At 40.3% G+C, this 23344-nt stretch overlaps 1 protein-coding gene and 1 long non-coding RNA gene across 15 annotated transcripts in view; both read left to right on the top strand.

Moving 5' to 3' along the window:
* The window catches only part of DLG2 (discs large MAGUK scaffold protein 2), a 1058052-nt gene that overhangs the window by 38552 nt on the left and 996156 nt on the right, over nucleotides 1-23344 (top strand). The window lies entirely within an intron of this gene.
* Nucleotides 5105-23261, top strand: LOC310880921. Its single transcript, XR_014571990.1, has 4 exons — nucleotides 5105-7130; nucleotides 7807-7974; nucleotides 8196-8325; nucleotides 22383-23261. It is a non-coding gene; the product is annotated as an uncharacterized lncRNA (long non-coding RNA).

Here is a 23344-nt window from a genome sequence, read left to right as displayed (position 1 = left end):
GATGTTATGTCTTTCTCCGCTTAGTGCCCAAGCATCTTCTGCAAAATACAAGCTCCCCTCTCAATTTCTATTACCTTCCTCTACCCATCTCTTTAACTATTACCTTTTTAAAGCTATCCATATATAAAATTTTCACTGTTTTACCCATATGACAGACAGACTGTAATGTGCTATGGTTGGTTACACAGCTCCCAGCAGATACCACACAGGCTCTGGGTCTTTGCTGTGCTTGTTCCTTTGGCCGAGCAAGGTTTCCAGCTCTGTTGCGCCTCACTTGCCTCCTCCTTTCCCCAGGTGCTTCCCCCAGCACCTACTGCTACCTGCAGTGGAAATCCTGATTTTCCTTGGGGAGATGGCTCAAGAGTCTGCCTCCTGCAAGGGGCCTCCCATTAAATTTTGTGCCATTGTATTCAGCAGTATTGCAACACGGAGAGAGATCCACAGAGCAATTTATGGCTTCAGAACTAATTTCTCGTGTAAATTATTACTGACAAGTAAGGAGCAAAGAGAAAATACTCAAGCATGTGGCTCAAAACCTCATTTTTTTTTGTTCAGAGACTGGAGTCGTCGGGTAGTAAAATCCTCCCAGGTGGTGCTAGAGTCACACACTGCTGCAGCCAACGAGAAGTTTTTGAGCGAGACGAAGTCCCCTGCTCCCCCATCCTCAGCCGATTCAGATAAAGCTGTGTCATTTCTCCCTTTTTCCTTCATGTAATATTAAATGCATTCTCTTCGCGAGCTAATAACCCCAAATGTGTGATAGCGTCTAAAATGAAAAAACCCGTGCAGAAATATTTTCTTCCCTATTGTTTATCTTTCTTTCTTTGTGTACAATACCCTGTGCTCTTCAGGACAAGTATTTATTGCAGCTGATGCATTGTTAGGGGGGGTTACTCATGAGGAGAAGATTTGTAGCGTATGAATTTCTTTTTTCTTGCTCGACGAGGTATGGAAACAACGGGTAAGACTTGTCACCAGGTGGCACCATTAACCTAAGTTATATTTCAGCTAGGTGCACGCAATGAAGTTTATATTCAAAAGGAATTTAGTAGAAAGATTGCTCTCTTCACCTTTCTTCAGATCGCAAGTCACTACACGACACAGAGAATAGATCAAATCCCTCTGTTCAGTGGCACATTTCAAATTGTTTCAGTGCCTTTGCAGCGTTATAATCTGCTGAAGAACTTTCCACACTTTGTACACGGTGAATAAACTGCATGCCTATGCTTCTCCATAAAGCACCTTCCTGCTTACCTATTTTGCAACATACTGCACATCTGGTGCATAAAAAAGCACCATTTTCCTCAGCCAGCTCTCCTTATCCAGAACACGACTAGGGAATTCGCATATGGGAGCATGTGCCTAAATATTTTTAGTTTGGAGTATATTCTATAAACCCAAACAATAAGAAATTGATTTTCCTTGCTTATTAGCAATAGCACTGTACATCAAGGAGTGTTAGGCATGTCGTGGCACAGGTGCTGGGTCCCACTGCCCCTTGCTGTTCAGAAGGGGTGGTGGTGGCTCCTCTCTGTGCCAGGACTGCTGCAAGGCCGTATCTGGGCACACGCAGGATGATGTAGCTGTCCTCTGAAGCAAAGAACAAAACTCTTCCAGCAAGAGGCATTTAAACAGCTTGAGTGGAGTAGTTATAGCTTCTTTTGACAGGGCCGGACTCCTCTCTAAATGGCTTTGGTGTCTTGTGTCAGCTTGATCCTAAGATGATGAATGTATACTAGTGTCGTGATTTTTTTTTCTAAGTGATGCTATTAACCTAATGAGAGGATTCTAGGGTGTCTCTTGGGAAACAGCAAATTCTTGTCCTTCTTTTGATCAGGTATTAAAGGAACACAACCCAGCAGCTTGTTCTTTCCGGCTGTGCTGGAATATTCGGAGTCAGTGGTGGTGTTGTTAGCCTTTGGGATTCTGAAGAGCATGGTTGGAGGATGCAGCTTGTAGTTCTCACTTAGCTTATACAAGTAAGCAGGGAAACAGATTTATGCTTAAAAAAAATTCTTCCATTAACTTTTTATTGTATTGAAACCATCAAATGAGTATTGCTCATATAAACTCTGAATCGTAAGGTCAAATTATAACAGTAGGTTAATTATGCTTGAATGTATTCTCTGGTTTCTCAGCAATTTCTGGGGCCTCACTAGGTAAGATTGTATTGTACTAAATTGCAAATGCCGTAATTTAAGTCATACATATTATATGTGCTTTCTTGCCTTTGCTTGCTTCTCTGGTCAGCCGTGAAAGTCACCGATTAAGCAGGCTTTGTGTCAGCCTCAAGTCATCGTGTGGGTGGTTGAACACCGGCACCAGCTGCCCGGAGAGGCAGTGGAGCCTTGGTCCTTGGAGATATTGAAAACCTGGCTGGATACGGCCCTGGGCTACTTGCTCTCGTTAACCCTGCTTGAGAGGGCCGGTTGGAGTAGATGGTCTCCTGAGATCCCTCCCAACCTACTCCATGGTTCTGTGATTCTGCGTCTATCAGGAAAAAAGGTCTGGGCAAACTGAAGTTATGAATTTCTCTGAATAAGCCTGTGAAACTCCCAGTGCGGAAACTGCAGCACTGTTCACAGGTAGACTTCTTGCTCATAAAGATAAGGGCAATATTCAGAGTGGTTAGAAAGAACAATTGGTTCCATAGAGAGTTGCGTTACAGTGTGATTTTTTACTGACGTTTGCCCATTATAACACAACAGATAATGTTTAAATGCGTATTTGTCTTTTCCGTTAATGAAGCAGAAACTGTGCGTTGTTAGCTAGCAAACAGAAAGTAGAAAGGTTCAGTGATACATTATCTTAAAGGAGTGTCATTGAGCATTTGGCAAAAATATTGTCAGTTATAAAAAATCCCATATGTACATACATACATATATATATATATATGTGTACCTTTCCAAGTTTCAGTGTGGTGACTCAGTGGGCATTTTAAATTTCAATAAAGACAGTGTTATTACAGTGATGCTCTAAGGATGAAGGTGAGGCAGGGTTTATAGAAGAGAGCAAGATCAGGCAAGTCTTTTGGGGGGGGTCAGGCTGGGTATTGCCTGAAAGACTGCCTCTTTATTCTGGTTGTATTGGTTTATGTAAAAAAGGCAATCACAGACTGTGACATTATCAAATGCATCTGTTGTCCAAAAAGTGCTGTATTGTTCTGCACCATCTGAAGGAATCAGATGGTGTATCAGGTAACAGGAACATTGCTCCTGAGTCATGATATTGTACTTGTCTATGTCTTTTCAGTTTCTCTCACCTATAAATGGAGATATGCACATGGTGGCAAAAGGGAAGTGGATCTGATGTGTTGATAAAACTGTTTATGTAGGATTCTTCAGTAGAATCAGGACTAAATTCCTTGTCACTCATAATACCAAAATCCCTTTCTTTTCGTTTTTTCCCTGTTTTTTCTTTCATTTTTTTTCTTTCTTTCTTTCTTTGCCCATCATACCTATGTTTTTTTTTTTTTTTTTTTGCATTTAATTTGGCTCATTTTTGTTGTTTCAATTAATTAATTAATTAATTTTATTTCCTGCAGTCATCATCAGGTCATTGATTTTGTATAGTGCATCATCTGGAATTCCAGCGAGTACCATAAGGACCCAAATGTCTTGCATGTGATTCTGCAGGCACCTGCCTGCGCTTATAACTGATCTCGATCCTGACAGGTTTAAAATATTGCTGCATTCTTCCCTGAAAGCCTTCACCGAAACGGAAAGTCTTGCACAGGCCCCGATATGTTAGCAAAACTGTGGGCAAAGCATATGAAGAAAGCAATTTATCCATCACTGACAGTCCAGCAGTGCATAACAATCTTTCAGTGGCTGGTCAGTGGTGGACTGTGGCAATGGCTGTTTCATACTCATGATTTCAGGTCAAAGCATCTATAGGACCTGCAGACCTCTATGTGCTTTTCGCAAGTGTACCTGCACAAGCGTAGAGAGCCCGTAAATAGTTCATATTTCTGCTTCTGTTAGGGGTTTACATATGTTAATCCTCTAAAATGTAGCAGATCAGAAAGGCAATTGGTTAAACTGAATCGGAATAGATCTTATTTAAACTAAAACTACATACGGGGATTTCAGGAATCCTTCTTGATTCCTGATGACATTTTTCAAGAGTGATTTCTCTTTTTTTTTTTTTTCTCTTTAAATATATCAAAAATAACCAAAATTATTTATAAATACAATTCATATTTGGCAAGAATTTCTGGCTGAAAATGAAGGAAACATCACAAAAAAAAAAAAGATGTTTTCTAAATCTAGCATTTGTCTTTCCTATAGAATGTAGCTATATATATTTTCAAAAATTATACCCCCAGCCCCCAAATAAAAGAAATTTCAATTCTGAATGCAGAAGTATTTTTCCATTTTTAGACCAGATGAAGCAGTGAATTAAGCACAAAACAAATTTTTGCTTATTTTCCTAAGAAAAAAGAGCTTGTGAATCTGTACTGGCAGGGTATGTGCTGACCTATTTCCCTTCTCTTTCCCATGCCATTCATTGCTTTTGATATGACAGATCCATTTTAAACCATTTCGGACTAAAAAAAATAGCATTCTAAGTCTCTTGCAAGGGTGTTGCTATTGACCTGATTTTACAGATAGTCACAGAATCACGGAAAGGTTTGGGTTGGAAGGGACCTTAAAGCCCACCCAGCTCCAGCCGCCTGCCATGGGCAGGGACACCTCCCACCAGCCCAGGTTGCCCAAAGCCCCATCCAGCCTGGCCTTGAACACCTCCAGGGATGGGGCATCCACAGCTTCTCTGGGCAGCCTGTTCCAGGGCCTCACCACCCTCTGAATGAAGAATTTCCTCCTTATGTCTAATCTAAATCTCCCCTCTTTTAGTTTAAACCCACTACCCCTTGTCCTATCACTGCACCCCCCGACAATGAGTCCCTCCCCAGCTTTCCTGTAGCCCCCTTTAGGTACCGGCAGGCCGCTGTGAGGTCTGCCCAGAGCCTTCTCTTCTCCAGGCTGAACAACCCCAACTCCCTCGATCTGTCGATCTGTCTTCACAGGAGAGATACTTCAGCCCTCTGATCATCCTCGTGGCCCTCCTCTGGACTCAGTCTAACAGATCCACATCTTTTTTTTTTTTTTTTTTTTTTGCTGGGGGTCCCAGACCTGGGCACAGGAGGTTGGTCCTTACGAGAGCACAGCAGAGGGGAACAATCCCTTCCCTTGCCCTGCTGGCCACCCTGTTTTTGATGGAGCCCAGGATACAGCTGGCTTTCTGGGCTGCAAGCGCACGTTGCTGGCTCATGTTGAGCTTCTCATCCACGAGCACCCCCAGGTCCTTCTCCTCAGGCCTGCTCTCCACCCTCTCATTGCCCAGCCTGTATTCATATTAGACAAAGACCTGACGTTCAGGCAAAGCAGATGCCAGATTTGTTCAGGTGTTCACACATCTGCACCCACACCTAGGTCATCCCACAGGATGTTTAAAAGCTTCTCACCACTTCTACACGTGTTTTGGAGTCTGACCTGGAAGGGCTGGACCCAAGGTTGTTAACAAAATGCAAACAAACAAAACACTGGATTATGCTTCTCTGGTATTCCCTCACCAGCTCTGTGGTTACTGGACCTGCTCCCTGCCACACTGGTGGGAAATGGGAGAACCACTGGGCCTTTCTGATTCATAGAGTCTGTTTTTTTCTCCTCTCCATCATACATCCTCCCAGGGTCATTCCCTATCCAGATATTTTGTCCATCCATTGGGTAACATTAACTTTCCCAACTCAGTATTTCAGTCCTGCTTCTGGCAAATCCCTCAAAAAAGATTTGTTTCCTCCTTCGCAAGACTGTGTCGACATGCCAACCAGGGGAGCTTTTTATGTGCACTTTGATTTCTTCTTGTATAGTAGAGAGCAGCATGTTAGAGGGTTGTTGTAGTGCTGAAGGAAAGGGGGCCCAGCAAAGATTTCTTTTTCCAATTCCCGTGGGAAAATATAAAAGCATTTTATACATCACTGAGCTAAGCAGTAGCTGACAAATAGTTTCCTGTTTGAGGGAACGGGGATATATGTACCCACTTGCTTTCAGTGTGTGTTAGTGACCAAGCTGCCAAGGGAACAGCATGGGTTTTCCATTCTGCCTCGGTTCTGAAATGGCCGTTTCAAATCATCACCTTTACATTAGGTTAATTAACTCAACTTCACTGATTTCAGTCCACTACTCCACATTTTTCCAAGCAAGATAAAATGTGAAAGGGTCTTACTTGCGCTTGTTTTGTTAAATTTTCACTGGCATCTCTGTGATTCTAGAGCCCTCGTATCATCAGCTTGCTCTGATTCTCAAGCTATTAAGAGCCTAAATCAAATTAGAGAAGGATACTGATCACCCAAATGCCTGTGACAGCATTTTTCCATGGCTATAGCTACAGGAGCTTACAGTATAACATAAGGAGTGACAGACAGTCCAGCAGAGGCAAGCTCCTAAGATGTACAAGAAGGTGGGCATAGTGGTGTTTGCCCACATTTTCACAAAATCCAAGTAAAACTGTGCTTATAAATACCCCAAACGACCGTATGATCCTCAAGGAAATTAATCATTGTTTTTAAGTGTTGGGAAATGAAATTCCAAGTCATCTACGATTGTACGCCACTGTTTTCAGTGTGGTTCTGGTGCACTGGCCATGCCCTGAGACAAAAGGGACAATGCAAAGGCCGTCTCCGTTGTGCTGGTGGGGTTCCCTGTAACACAGCTACATCCTGGCCTTCCTGTGCCAGCAGGCATCGTTTTGACCAAGATGAATGCTCTGCCATCCTTAAGCTATCACCTTGTGAGACGGAATAGCCAGCTCGTTGTGTTTGTAAAAGTCAGCTGCTTTACAGCTAAAGGTTGTTTGCTTACCTCTCCGTCAGGATGATCGCTTCCACCTGGTCTCTGCTCTGTTTGATTTGTTTCACTTGTAGCCCTGCTATGAATTAAAACTTCCCTGGCTTTAGCTCTGAATCACTTGAATACACAGACCTTTCTGGGCGAAGTTCACAGGGAGGGCCAACGCTGTAACTGAAAAGAAATGAAATGGGCACAGGTGGCTGTCTCTGGCTCTGCATGGGCACAGGCATTGTGCTGGTGAGGGCGGTAGAGGTGCTGTGTGGTAGGAACCAGGGGAAGGTAAGCGTTTCTAACGGAATAAGTTCCTCTCCGTGCTGGATCTGATAGTGTAATTGTAATGCTGTGCCATGTAGGTAGCAAGTGAATGATTCTCTAGAAACCTGGCGGCAATGACCAGCTCTGTACAGCGATGGATGTTTTCTGTGCATTGTGTTTATGTGATTACTTTCTTTCTCTGACATCTCTTCCCCCAGTACATCTGTACTGAAGACATTTTATGTGGCCAATTTGGTCAACACAGAGCTATGAAATGACGAGGGGAAGATTTTTCTGTGTGGTTAATTGGTGCTAACATTCAAATGTCATATCAAGGGAAACATGTCACTTAAGCATCTGTTTTTAAAAAAACTGTTTTTAGCTGAAACACTCGTGATTCTTCATGGAGAAACCTAGAGGATGAACATAAATAACAGAATAGAAAAATTCTAGTAAATGAGAGGCAGTATTGCTCTTCTTTTCATTCCTGTTGTCTACTTCTGGAAGTTGGCTGAATTAGGATTTAAGTAAGCCTAAAAGACAGGAGATCAGAAAGAAAATAAAAGACTTCCAATATCCACTCTTTAATAATAATACCCTGAAAGGGAAATCCTGCCAAGAGTTGCATCCGTGCTTTTTGCAAGATGGTGATTTTTTAAAAAAAAAAAAAAAAGGCAAAAGAAATCTCTTCATTTTCAAGCTAGCTTCACAAAGAAAGCAACCAGACATGGAACCATCTCCCACCCTCCACTGCCAGTGGCTGCTGCATGTGATGTCCTTGGATGCCCCAAAGATTAGGCAGTCTGATCCACCTGGCCCATGTAACAGGGATCAAAGACGTTTCTCCGTCTACAAACTTAAGCTCCTGGTAAGTGCATCCTTTTACTAAGTCGCACAATATTTTCATAATAAACAGTAGTAGAGCCTTTTTTTGGTAATTACACTGAAGCACAAAGTTGTTTGCATCTGCCAGTTGTTATGAATTTGGTAAACAGAGGAAAGGCTGTAACACAACATAAGAAAGATGCATTCATGAAGACTATGTTTCATGAAGTGGAGAAGTTGATATTCCTTTCTTTTCCCTTGCAGCTCTCTGAAAATGAAGAAGACAAATTGAAAGTTATGCTCTGCACAAATTAATAGGGACCTCTGGCTCTTGAGGGGGCAAAATTGTGGACCAGTCCTCTCATGTGGCAGTGCATTAAGAGCAACAAAAAAGGTATCTTTTTAAAATTACTTCATGTTCTCAGTGTGAACAGACAGAATATGTGCCAGTAGGAACTTTACATCCAGCTTTTATTCTAACAAATTAGAACACTATTAAAACAAACCAGCAAACAGACAAAAAGTATGAGAAGCAAAAAACAGGTTTAATTTCTGAGTTAATGGTCTCAGTTTTTTCTCCAATCTAGAATTTTCTTCTTCAGTATTTTTATTTATTTACTCAAATGATAGTCTTTGTACGGCAAGCACATTTTGCTTCCCTCTTGAGGGAAAAACACCTCTATTCCCAATTACTAAATCTCAGTTACAGTTCATTTACAGCAGAAAGTCAGAAATTAGATGAAGTTTCAGCATCTCAGTGGTCATTTAGTCAGGTCCAGAATGGGCAGGGAATAAGGTCACGTTTTGACAGCTGGAAAGGCATCTAATTGTCAGCCACAGCATGTGAAAGATCAGCTCAAAAACCTGAAGCCAACCAAGTATTTTGCACTTGAGTGGTGTGAAATTTGTGTTCATGTTTTGGTCTGGTTCCACAGACATTAAATAAGAGTCTACATTTGTGGTGGCATGTAGTCAAAATCACTTGGCCAGCTAGATACCACATGCCTTTCTTGAATTCAGAGTATTATTACATTGGATCATTAAACTTCTAATTTAACACTCATTATACCTGAAGAAAGCATTTGCCTCTCTTGGTGCTATGTCTATTTCTATTTTTCTTAATGCAAGCTTAATAGCTGCCAAGTCTTATCTTCCCCTTCAGAAGAAACAGCTACTTTTTCTCAAATGGAAAACATCTATTCTTGAGAAATCAGTAATTCTGTCATCCTAAACATTGTTATCGGCACTGAAAGTTAAATTTGATTGCATTTGGATTCTGAGTTTCTCAAGGTGTTTGACACCAAAATGTTTTCTCTAGAGATGGTAGAACAGTCGTCACTGGGCTTTTCTTGCTGACCTCTCACAAGATTTCTATTCTTATGGCCAAGAAACATTCTTTATGGCCCATGAGACGTCTGTGCTGACGCTTATGTGCAGGCTCTTAGCAGGGTACAGCAACTGTTTTGTAAGCTTTTCTACAATCTTCTTGAAGTGTAAGGCTCCATTTTTTGGACGTATCTTTGTGTAGGCACATTTATATCTTTACTAGTGTCCCAGCTCAAATTGGGTTGATGTAAGTGGGCTTGAAGCATGCACACTCTGGATAGCTCTCCATACTCTTGCTTACCACTAGACGTGGTATTTTGTCATTGTAAAGGGATTTTATTACTCTCTGCAGAGGAATTAGCCTTTGCAAGAAAAGGGTCAAATTCTCAGTAATGAAAAAGATGCTTCAATGTAGTGAGAAGAGTGACCTACGGAAGAGCTTTCCTGTTTACCATGTCACTTTAAGATACTTGATTCTTTCCTCCAACACTTAAAATGTCTCAGTGCATCAGGTTACATCCCTGGGATAAGAATGCCCTCAGATAAAGTGAAAATAAAACTGGTTACTTAAGACAAAATGGACTAAATAAAAATAAATATTTCTACAAACATAAATGAAGAAATAAAATACAGGCTTAACTTTTCTTACACCAAGATTAAATCAGAAAGGTTACTTTCTCCCTTTATCTTGCAGACTTGGTCTAAGTGATTTTTTTGATGCACACCTTCTAAGGAATTATTTTATCTGTGCAGATCTTGCATTTCAGGTTACATGCATTAAAGGGAGCCTACTCCTGGAAGAACACATCAGCTTAACGGAGTTGATCTTCAGCAAGCCCCTCAAAGAATCTGAGTGGGTTTAATCTTCAACCTCAAAATATGTACTTCTTTCCCCTTCATACTTATTCAATATATTTTCAGTTATTTAGCTAAAATAAGGTGTCTTAATATGTTAGACCAAGTATAATCTCCCGCAGTGCACTGGCTATTCAATAGCTCTTATTTAATGAAGATCACCTTGTCTCTGATTCAGCATCTCTATCCATGGAAATTTATATATTTTTTTTGATTATGTTGTATTTTATAGCTGTGCATTATGATTAAAAATATGCTTAGTATAAACATCTAAATTGCACAGAGGTATGTAGGTCACTGAGACCAGCTGGGGTAGTGATTAACCAGTTTAGAAGGAATCGTTGATTTGGGATGATGAAGCCTTACTGTCTTCTTCTATAAAGCAATAACAGGCAGGAATAGGACTGGGAGAGGTTCATGACAAAATGCTGCTGTCAGAGTCTTGGTGAAGGGTACCAGGAAATTAGAGGAAAAAGGGGAGAGGAAGAACTTGGAAAACAAGGCATGGCAAAGAGGTAAAGGAGATGGTCTGAAGAAACTGAATTCCAAATTAGCTCACTGAGGAGAAGAAAGTATGGTCGTCACATCCTCCCCCCCCCCCCCCCCCCCCCCCCCCCCAAAAAAAAAGGAGAAAAAGTGAAAGAGAAAAGTGATAAGATTAAAACCTTGAAGAGAAAGGTCAAAGCAAAGAAAAGGAAATGCATGAGCGAAAGGAGGGCATAAATTGAGGTGCATTGTTCATAGCTTCTCAATTTAGATGATTTATATTTTTCAGGTTTTTCTGATTTTTATCTGAAAGGAAACAGAATTTAGCAAAGTAAACACTGAGAGTGAAGAAAGACTCCATGTGTACATGTGTATATACACCTGCATATGTATATATTTATACATGTATGTGTGTGTAAATGGTCTAACTACCTTTGGATGGAGGTAATAATGACAGATAGCAAAGGAGAAGAGGTTTTTCCTGCCACAGTGACTTTTACTGGTGACAGAGATGGATTTTTAAGTCATAATGTCAGGGTAAGCTTTGTTGTTTCAAAACTTGGAGGTATGCAGTGACCTCCTCTGAGCTAGTTTAGTTTTCTAAGGATACTTTTGCCATAAGTGGAAAGAAATAACCTCTTTAAAGTTGTGAATTATCCAATCTCCTCCATCCTCTCAGGATGAGATGAATCTTATCACAGAAGAGTCTATTTCTCTCCATTGGGTAAAAATCTTACCCAGAGCACTAACTCAAGTATAGACTGCTACACCGTAGAAGTCTTTCCTCAGGGTGACATGAGTCTTATTTGAAAGATGTACCATTAATACAAATTCAGTTTAATCAGTGGCACAAGAATGTGCAGCTTTTTCATTACAATTGCTCTATGTTGAGAGTGTTAAAAGGAAATATTGTCTTCCTCTCCCATGAGACATTCTTCTCGACTTCCCTCCTGCCGTTCTTTTAGCATGGAAGACCCATTAGGGATTCCCAGCTCAATTTAAAGGACAGCTAGTACAGGAAAACTACTGTAGACACCTAGAATAGTATTATATGATTCCCTTGGTGGTTAATAGCATTCCAGGAGGTATTAGATATGACCATCTGCCTGACTGCAGCTGCTTCCAAAACCAGCGAGGCAAAAACCCCTTGATTTTGAGGGACTTCTTGCTCAGGAAAAAAAAAGTTGTTATCATGGCTAAAGTTATCTTGTGAACCTCCACAGCTTGATATGTTTGACTGATAATCTGCCATAGATCTTGCCAGAAACTGGCTAAGCTTCAGAAGTAGTTAGCTTCCCAAAAGAGTCTGAATGGGAACTGTCTCCTGGGGAAAAACATCTGACCTCCTGAGGTCTTTGGGGCCTCCGATGTAGCTTGTACTCTGATGGGGCTGCTGTCTAGGAGCTTTGAATAAACCATGAAGGTCTGTGACAAAATTAAAAATAAAAAGGTGAGGGGGTACAGATTACTCCCCCAAGCAGTAGGATAGGCAAGGGTGTGAACAAGACTATGCGTTATACCTTTTTGTTATTTCTGCTACAACTCTTTACATCCAACCCGTCAGAGACAAATGTGTTAATTGGGCACAAGACCAAGTGAAAGCCAAAGCTCTGCAGTTTCTTGTGATGAGTTTTGCTTGTAAATCCTGCTGCTTTCCCCTTTTCCTTGGTTGTAATGCATCAGTTAAGAGCAGTTACTTTTTTGTGGTGGGTAAAATGCACTTGGGAGTTATGCTGGATTTTCCCAGTGTAAAAAAGGTTGTTTGCAACTGCAGGAAGAAGTTGATTGTTGCTCCCTCTCAAGACTTCTTGAAGTCAGTGTTATTATTTGTCATCATCCATACTGAGTAGCTGGAACATTCACAATCATGAGAATGAACGAAGCTGTCCCCCCCCTCCTTCATTAACATTAATTAATACCATATAGAATAGGATAACTGAAGTAAGTTTGCAGATTCTTCCTTACGCCTGTCCCTATTTGTCATATTGGATTCTGCCACAAACCTTCCGACCAGCAAATCATTGAAACACATCCCTCAGTTTCCATAGCTGTGAAATAAAGACCCTGCCACCTGCCTACCGCCGGCAGTGTTTGAGGGATGACCACTTACTTGTCCCTTAATGACATTTTGGGTATATTTTTGGAGCTGTAAGAAGGTTACTTTTTGGAGAAGCCCCTGTTTGAATAAGGTCAGTGAGAGCCTATGTTGCAGGAAATTTTTGAGCATGGAAAAGTTATTGTAAAAGTCGAGTGCTGAATTAGAAAATGCCATTTTGTGAACATTGAATGACTTCAGAATTGTATCTCAGCCTGAAGTAATAAAAAAACATGAGCATTCAAAAGAGTCTAATTTCAGAGGTGCTAATATGAAATTTTTCATATTCATGAGGTCAAAAAAACGTTTTGTGTAAGAATTGTGAAAATGTTCTATTTTATTTGAGATGTTTTCTGTAAAAGTATGGAAAAGATCAAACACATTTGTAGCATTCGGTACTTCATTCAGGGCAGATAGGGGAAGAGAAAGCAGACAGGAGTCTTGACAAGTTTGTGTGTGTTGAAATATAACTGAAAATAAAGCAGAAAACCGGAGAAGTTGAAAAATTGGCAAACAAAATCTAAAGGATAGTTCTGTTTCGAATCATGTGGCAAAATTTCAATGACTTTTTCAGTAAAATAGGCATATTTTCACTCTTTTTATTTGAATTTCACCTTTTTTATCAATCTTATTAAAAACTGCACTTCCTCTCAGTTTTCAAGCTAGCTGTTAGCATTGATAGCCCTCCCCCCCTTTTATTTTTTTTGATTATAAATTTAATCTGATTATAAATTTTCCCTGCTGTCAGTCACAGTATAAGTGTTTGGGTTCACAGAGTGTGCGATGTATGGAAGCACAATACCTGAGGAATTCCTCAGTATTACGATTGAACCAGTCGGTTCTTCTTGGGCTGACTGCCGCCATCCCAGATCCTTCCCTTTCTCTTATGCTTTTGTGACTATGTCTATATTGATAGTTGGGTTTGACCATGACCTCCCACTAACCTTACATCTTGGATCTCTGCTGGCTTCCCGTGGACAAGACCTTGTTCAACCCTCCTTGAGATACGTGACCTGCTTACAAGCAGAAAAACCGACCAGTTGCGGTCCCCCAGCTTTCCGCAAGGCCACCCCTCAACTTTGGTTAAGCATAACCTCGATGCTTTTGGGTGGGATCTACTTGATATGGGTTGGATGGCTCATCGAGATCAGTACTGGTGAGAGTAATCTCAGTGTCAACTCTACAGGTCAATCTAAATATAGCTCTGAGGTATCATCTCTGCCTTTCATGTTGAGGCTATGGATATTTTTTTTTTGGTGCCAGCATCTTTAAGCTGACATTTTTACTCTGCGATTGTAGCTGGAAATAGGGCAGCAAATTCTCTGCTCCTTTTACAGCAATACAAATGTAAAGCAACCTCATTGACTACAGAATTTCTCATCACAGATAACATTGCCAGCTGCATTTGTATCAGTTCGTAGTGATGTGACCCATTCCTCTGGTATGCACTACGCTCTTAGCAAATAATCAGCATCTTGCAGGATCAGAGCTTTAGTAACTTCTTTTTCTTTTGTGTCTCTGTATGTGGCTGAATGCTCCAAATGGATGAGATCTTGACTTTTTTGGTCATTTAGAGGACATTGAAAATCTGAAAATACTTTAATTATCTTATTAAAGATAATTAAACACTTTCTTATTCTAGAAATTAAACTCACATATGCATTCCCCACAGAAAGAGGCAAAGCTCTTTCCAAGCCACTTACCATATTTTTGTTCTGCTATTGAATTTTGCTTTCTATGATTGCTTTTTCTTCTCTTTGTCCATCCCCTATCTTTTGCGAGCCTTACACTTACAATTCTGAATGTAACCCTCTGTACATTATAAGTCAAAGTGGTACAAGTAGCAAAGTGGCTATGCTCTCACTCTTCAAATGTCCTTCAGTAATATATTGTGCTTGTGTTCTCCTTGTGCTGTTCTTTGCAAACCAAAACAAATACAGTGGAGCTTGTGCCAGCATCCTCCTTGAGAGATCTTGAAACTCAGGGATAAAATTTGTGTGTGGGAAGATTTAATTTACCTCTTTAGTTTCTTCTAAAAGCAATTGAAAACACTGTTAACCACTATTTAAAATGTCAGCATTTCCCACAACTACCATGCAATAGTAACTTGAATTGCCATAGTTTTTCTTTGTATTCAGCATTTAAAGTATGTTTGTTGAGTAAAGATGCTACTATTTGGCATATGTTGACTTTTGAATACTTCGTGCCTTATCTGTCCTGTGACATATCTGGTAATCACTGCCTACTAGTGCCTGAGTTCAGATTGCATTAGACAGATTTGTCTTTTGTACCACGTCGTGGGGAGTGTTTTTCACATCACACCCTTGTCAGAACATATGGCTTTGTCCCTGAACCTGTTAAAATCCAGATGCTATGTTGAGTCAACAGCTTTCAAAGTTGCAATCAGGTTAACCAAACACAAGTAAGTTCAGTGGTGAAGATTTCTATCAGTGTCATTTACATCTGGGATGATTTACTCTTCCTGATTCAGTCTTTCATGAATGCTAACGATTCTCTAGCTAGTAGCAAAGATGTTGCTAGTAGTAGGTGCATCCCATTGCTTCCTGAAGCTTTCTGTAATCATACATGTTATTTCGAGATCTCCTCAAAGACCCTGGCTTTACATCAGATTTATGTGCCCCAGCACGTTCAACACCCCTAGAAAAAGCGCAGCAGGCAAAGGTGGTTGCACTACAGGGAAGACCGCTTATGAAACCCTGCTTTGGAATGAGCTAGCCGCAAAGCTGAGGCTTAATCAAGTTCAGAAGCTGGCAAAAGACCTCTAGCTTGCCCTTCTAGAAGACCACAGAAAGCAGAGGATAAAATTCCCAGATTAAATATTCTGGAAGAGCTTCAGTAACTTGGGTGAGGCACAGAGCTCAATCCTACGACATTTCATCTGAAAAGCCTCACCTCTGATTGCAAAGTGCTTCCTCAAGCAGCTGTTTGCTACTAAATCAGCTAAAAAAAGCATCTCACCACTCCTGGAGCATCTGGAAGCAGTGGTGGTGTGACAGCTCTTCCTAGTTCAGACTGGATTCCAGAAAGGATCCCTAGGCAGGGAAGAGCACCTACAAAGCTGGTCAGTTATTAGCTAGCCTACCTGATACTTCATTCACATATGAGAAACAATCTAGAGGCAGTTCTGCACATTTGCTGATACTTTCCTCTTCCATTTTTTGTTATGATGAAGAACTTTGGCATGAAATAGGAGTTTTAGGCCAGATGCACAAAAATACATAGGTCCCTTGGTGCCACCGATTCCAGCTTAACTCAAACGGATTTGTGGACCAAAGTCTTGACTTCTTATATATTTATAGCTTCCAGATGTCTTTGCCTTATAAGAAATCATGGAGACATATATGTTTTGTAACAGCAACCTCATGGGGCCTCGGTGCAGACTGACAAAGGTGCTTAAGCGCTTGTATCTGCAGGAGAGCACCTACTAGGATCCATAAAATATCCTTGCACACATTGACTTTGGCGGAAGTTGAATTCTTGAAGTTTACATATGCTTTGGCAAATCCCACTAGCCGTATCACTTGCATATTTATGTGCCTTTGAAAATCTGGCCCAAGGATTTCTGGTGCGGCAGGGGTCATAAATCTCTTCATACAGAGACTTCCACACATGTTTCTGTAATAGTTAATAGCACTGAGTCCACTTTGTTCCAAGCAGCTATCAGACCCAGTTCTGCCTTGTGACTTGGGTCATCGTTTATATCAGTACAAAACAGGCCAACTTTGTGTTCATTCATAGCAATGATTTGGATGTTTCAAGACACTAACAAAGAAAATCAGCTCTAAATTCAGTTTAATCAGCCAGTTAAGACACATTTTTGGCTGCTTTATGTTTTTGGAAGTGCAAAAAAGCTGAAGCATTATCTGCTCTAATCATATGGGTTCAAAGTAGGTGAAAATGCTACTTCTGGGGCAAGTAGATCAGGATTTTGATTTAACAGTGTTTGCCACTGCCCAGGTACTGTGACACTGGATAATCAGTCAGAGGTCTGGGTGGGGAACAGATAGTGAGGACATGATAATTCTTTGATTAAAAATGGTGCCACTGGTCAAAAGAACTTCCTAAGCAATGTAAACAGCTCTTTAACGCCTTCTAATGCAGTTGTTGGAACAACATTCCTAGGGAAACGTATCCATGGTTTCATTTGTCATACCCTTTTCCTACATCTCCTGGCTGTGGACAATCAGTTTCCTGAAGGAGACGTTCAGCCAGGCTCTGTTTAATCTTGTTCTCTGTAACTGCTGTGCTATTAGCAGCTACAGCAAACATTTCCTCTCCTGGATGTTCACTGTTATCAAATCTCTACAGAATTATAATTTTGTATGCATTAAATAATTTCAGTGAATGTATAGAATAGAATATTTCTGTTGGAAGGGACCCTCAGAGATCATCAAGTCCAACCGCCTGACCCCTTCAGGGCTATCCAAAAGCTCAGGCATGTTCCTGAGGGCACTGTCCAAATGCCTCCTGAACACTGACAGGCACGGGGCACCAACCACCTCGCTAGGCAGCCTGTCCCAGCATCTGACCACCCTCATGGCACAGGAATTTTCCCTCATGCCCAGGCTGACCCTCCCCTGGCCCAGCTCCATGCTGTCCCTGTGCGTCCGGCCATCGGTCCCAGGGAGCAGAGAGCGGCACCTCCCTCGATGCTTCCCTCCTCTGGGTCTGGAGAGAAGTTGTTTTTGCAGTATTACATATTATCCTGTAAAGTCTCATTTCCATATATTCACTGTGTACTGCTTTATGGGTATGATATGAGTCTTTGAGTATTGTTTCCCGTTTTGGCTTTTCTCCAGCTGGCCAAGTTTCATTCTAAGTTTTGAAGTCGTGTGGATTTTGTCCTGTCCACAACTCAGTAACCAATATAAATGTTCCCATTGTCATGGGCTCTGCATGGCACCGCGCTTTCAGAGTTGTTATTTCACCTAATAATGAGTCAGAGGACTTGTGTGTGTGCATGTGTGTTCTGTGTTTCTGTGCCACCCAATGGCCTTGTTGTATTGCTAGATAATCTCGGGGTTAAAATAAAGTGACTAATGGTAGGCTTTATTTTTTCCAGATTTTTTTTTTTTTAATGAAAATAAACTTGGTTAAAGGTTCTCTCTTAAAAGAGTCAGCTTCTACAATCAGATGCTCAAGCAGAACACTCAATAAGCCTAAACAGAGTTGTGTGCATGTATTTGGGAGCAGAAGTTGGCCCATTTTCTCCTTTTGTTCTCACTCGCTGTCTGGCAGCCCCTCTTCATTTGATGACTTCTAAAAATTTAATTAAGGTACAGGTGACTTGTCTTTCTGAACGTCTGTGAAATAATGTTGTGTCCCTAGGAACATCTGAGATCATCCATCTAGCTGCACTATTTTTATATTCTTTTATGTAGAGCTTCTCAATCTTGTGCTAGATCATCCAGTAACTTTTTGGTCAAAATCTAGGGGTATATTTTATATACTTGTTGCAAGTCTTTCCAATTATTCTATACATTTTCTCTGCTAAAATGTCAAGTTTAAAATAAGCCCACACTGCTTTCCTTTCCTTCTCTCTGCCTGGGAAATTTGGCTCAGAAAAGCAGCAGCCGCCGATAGCTTCAGCTGGAGGTGAAGTGCCAAGAACTTGCAAAGTCTGCTCTTGGCACGGCCGAGTGCTCACGGCGTGCAGTCCTGAGCAGGGCCCCTCTTCTCCACGCCGGACTTTGAAGGAGCCTCAGGCTGGACTGGAAATTTGCAGATATTGTTTTGTGTCCTTTTACTTAATTGCACCCACGTCTCAAAGCCTGTAGTGAATATGGGCTTGACTGGCAGCAGTTATCACAGAGCTGAAAACCTCTCATTTGTGTCTCCACCTACAAAGCTGCACCTGCAAAGGCATCCAAACAGCATTTTATGCTGCTTTCACATGAAAGAAACAAAACCACTTATAAAACTAAGCTTTATAAGATGTTTCTCTTTTGTAAATTGGGGGTACAGAGAAACATCTATTTAATAGAGATATTGTGAAGATTAAGTATTTAAATATTTAAGGATCTTTGAAAGCTTCTGTAATTACGTTCAGTGAATGCAGCTTAAATATTTCTCCTAATACAAATAGGAAGCAGAAAGTCAGTAGTTTTTTTTTTTACCTCCTTACAAAGCCACCTTCACTGCTCCCACTGTACTTTAGAGATATGCATTGCTAGCCTTTCCCAGGAAGAATCCATTTTCCTTCTTTTACTTATGACCCATGTAGGATAATTTGTGATAAATATCTCCCTTATCTCCTGTTTATTAGAGTTACCAATTTGGCAACAATTAATCTTTAAGATATTTTATTTTAGTGAACAACATATTGCTGTACATAAAATCACACTCCAGCTCTGTGCTATTCCTTGCTCTTGCTCCTTGGTTAAGCTAAATTGTTTACTTGAACTTTCTAGAGCGATGTTCATCAATACACCCACGGGTCAGACGGTTTTGATGTCCTCTCTGGAGGTATATTTGCAATTGCGGTCTCTTCACAAGCCAGAAATCTCAGGCCTTGCATTTTATACTTTTCTCTCTCACTCTTGCAACATTTAATCTTTCCTTTCTTCCTGTCTCAAAGAAAACTGAAAACACACACTTTTTGCCTTGGTCCCTCAGACTGACTTATTAATGTGAGCCCTGTAGTATCCCTCTTTCTTGTCGCTTCTAAACAGATTGCATCTACAGTTCAGTGCGAACATTTCAGTTATGAGATTATCTTGTAACTGTTTGCACCACGTATCTAAGCATAACTCTTTCCTCTCAGTGTTTCTCATCAGACAGGCAGTGCACACATAAAGCCTCGTGGTTATTTCTTCCCTATAGTGCAATCTGCTTTTTCTTTCCTTTTATGTTTCCTGATAGAAATTGCACACTACGCTCTTTCTTTTGGTCTTTGGTTTAAAATCCACCTTCTAGGTGTTTGTCTTCCACATTGGTTCAATAAAAGCTGTTAACTCTGCGTCTTCTTCCCCTCTCCCTCCATATGAAATCAGTAAATTCATTTTTTTTTCAGGAATTCAGATGCAACTTTCTAAAATGAAGTGGTATGTCTCACCTTCATTACATCCTATTCACTTTTTAGAAAGGACAACATGCATTTTTTTTTTTTATCTTCATAGGAACAGAGCAGACTCTTCCAGGAAACATTGTTCTTTTTGCTTTCTTTTTGTCACTTATTATTTACTTACTGGTCTGACATCTTGCTACACTTCTTGAACACTTACTAGAACAGCAATAGGATTTACAAGTCTGCCAAATTTAAGTCTTTCTATTGCACTGAAGAGAAAAGAAAAGGTAATATATACCTTCAGGGATGTTCTGCAAAACTTCCATAGGCACCTTTGAAATGGTCATGATCTCATGACCACTAATCAAAGATACTGCCATATGATGACCTTCCAGTGACTGACTTGTAATTTTTACTTGCTTGATGTCCACGTCACAGAACCAAAACTGTCAATAATTGGGACCTCCATTGGAAAATGCAGGCAGAGAAACCAAAGTCAAAATTGTCTGATAAATTGATCGCCATCATTTTCTCTTAATCAGCACTAATGGACATCAGTAAGGCAGAATATGGAAACTTAATTCACTTACTGTGGCAAAACAAGGTTAATAGTAGAAAACGCCCTGGATTCTTGGAATACTGAAAAAGTACATTTGTATCACGGGGTGAGAACAGTGAGGTAGTGGGACAGACAGAGATGGGAGCAAATAAGACGGATGGAGTCTTTTAGGCGTCTTGCTATCAAAGGAAGGAGCAGTGGAAAAGCGTTCCTAAAAAAAACAACCATTTCTGTTACTTACCAGTGCCTGATTTTAGGTGGAGCTTTTGCTCAGGGAAGACTTGCTATTCAGTATAAAGTGATAGGAAAACATTTTGCTTTGTCTCACTGGTTTGATTAGTGTTTAAACATTGAATTCAATATTTAGCAGAGTGATAAAATACTAGTGGGAAAAAAAGACACATAGTCTTATAACTGTTATTTTTTCCCCCCTGCAATGCACTGTGGCATTAATTTGGCACTTATATTTTAAAACTTTCTGATGCTGTATTAGGTTATTGGGCTGGAGTCTGTCAACACAGTATCCGAGCATGCTCAAGGCTAATTAATTTTCCAGTAACAAAGTGTTAATGATGTTATTGTTAAACTCCTTTTGATGCTAATCTGGCCAAGAATTCTTCCCAAATTCACAGGAACAGCAGAGGTCTTTGGCTGTTCTTATGGTATTGTGGGAGGCTCAGCTTGGAAAAGTTGGTCTGGAGGAAGCCTGTTGTGTTTGTTGTATGTTTCACTGTAGTTATTGAAAGGAAAGGTTTTCAGAGAGGCTGGTTTGACAGTTTTTACAAAAGACAGTCATGCTGGTGTCACCCAATCTTCTCCTTGCTAAGATTTATCAGGTTCTTAAAGCAGGCATTGAGTTTGCAAGTTGAGGTAGCTACAGCCATGTGGAACAAGATTGCATGGGAGCTTTCATTCATCTGTGGTCAAATTCCCTCACTTTTGGAGTTATGCAGCCTGCTTAAACTCTTGGAAGCTCAGAGAAACAGTTCATGTTCCCTCCTCCATCAGTAGGGTTGCCTTATTTAAAGCAGAAACAGCTCTTTTCCATGGCATGCATGCATGACATCCAGATACCTCAATCCAATGATGTGTAAAGGCAAACTCTGGTTTAGGAGGCAGATGGATATCCTTCTCCACCATTACAGGGGAGCAGGTAAAATGAAAAAAAAACAATGGCCCTGCTGCAGTCCTCTTCTCATTTTGTCTTGCAGGAGTTTCCCAACACACAGACCCATTCCTGAGGTTGCATGCGTTAGCATGGGAATGGGCAAAGAAGAGATTAAGCAGAAAAATGTATATTGCCTTCCAAATGATTACTGAGGTCTAAGAATGAGAGAGAAGGTTCTGCTTCTCATTAGAGCTGTTATAACATGGCTGAAGTCTTCCTTTGCTGATTTATGAGCATTACTCATCTATATAAATACAAAAGCATATAGCCAGTATGGAGAGATGGGCAACTGGTTCAGTAGTCCTTAAAGTCATCTTTGAAGCAAACTTGGACTTTTATCCTGTCAGTTTTCAGAGAGAACTGTTATGTTACCATTTCTCATTCCCATTCTCATGCATTGCGCTGCTATAGTTTTGTCCCAAATTGGGAGGTGTCACAATATCCCACAAATATATGTATTTTAACAGATTCTGTCTTCCCAAGTTCATGTAGAGGAAAACTTCACCTACTGTGACTTCTTGGGAAGACGTGATGGCTAAATCTGGCTGTGGTGTTTCCATCACAGCTCAAAGAAAGTAGTAGAGGAAGTTTCATCAGGAAGAAAATATTCTTTGCACAAGTAAAGGCAACTATTTAAAGAGGGTATGCTCCTGGGACTTTTAACACTCTTAAACCCTGTTGGAACTTGTAGGATGTTAGGGATTCACCATACATTGGGCAAGAGGATTTCAGCACCTTGTGAGGAGGTGTAGTTGCTACTAGTAAGGGCAGACTATGCTTCATTTTGTCAGGTCTCTATTTAGCATCTTTTATATGTTGAATTCCTAAAGAATGGCTTTTATTTACTTAAGAGAATAAAATGTTATAGCTAATTTTGAATGTACTTACCATAGTCATTCTTTGACACATTCTCTCTCCTCTGATATTTTTCACAGTTCAGCTTCAGTCACCCGCCTGAACCATAGGACTGATTTTGACCACTCCAGTTTGCAGCATCACTTGTACCATGACACTTTTCAACATCCACGAGAACTCACTACTGCTATGAAGAATATGGACATAAAGACCAGCCTTCATATTTGTGTCCCTGAATAACTTCCACTTGAGGAAAAAGCTATGTACTACTGAATACTGTCCTGGAACATAATTCAGAAGCATCAGCAGCAGAAAAAAAAAACATCCTAAAGTGGGGAAAAGACATACTTCTCAAACATTATTCATTTAAATCATGGAGCTATATAGAAACTGCTACTGATATGATATAGCTGACATGTGGCAGAGTACCAAGTGGACATTCTTCAAGAAGTCAACTCCACCTACCCTAATCATCACTATTCTCTTACTAGGCCTTATTTTTAGGAAATTGCTTAACATATGCATGAGTTTTCCCAGTCCTAAATTCTTTTAAGCTGCATATTTCTTCTGGAGACAGTGCATTCCATGAGCTGCTCTGCAGGCATTAAAAACAACATTCCTCACTTTCAGGGGACTGGTATGGTGGCGTGCAGTAATCTAACATTTCATGCAATTTATAATTTTCAGCTTTATTGAAGAAATAATTCTGTTTGTATGTAGGTATACAAACTTTCAATCTTGAATGTATAGTATTGCAAGTCATAGTCATTTTATCTATCAGCTATTGTATTAAATGAAGAAATGTTATATATTGTTAATATCCTGATCTCCAAAAGGTTGTGGAAAGTACGTTTTTTCTGAGTTAAAATGTACTTGACAATTGTTGAACATTTATTATTAAAATGTATTTTTTAAAAAAGCAGAAGAGTATCAGTATTATTATGTGGAAAAATTCTTTTCTCACAAACACCAGAGAGGAACCTGCCATGGTGTTTCTCTTGAAAGAAGAATACATTTAATTACAAGTCTGAGGAAGTGACTT

This window comes from Anser anser (assembly GCF_964211835.1).
Source record: "Anser anser genome assembly, chromosome: 1".
Taxonomy (NCBI): domain Eukaryota; kingdom Metazoa; phylum Chordata; class Aves; order Anseriformes; family Anatidae; genus Anser; species Anser anser.
This window is presented reverse-complemented; position numbering and strand designations above follow the sequence as displayed.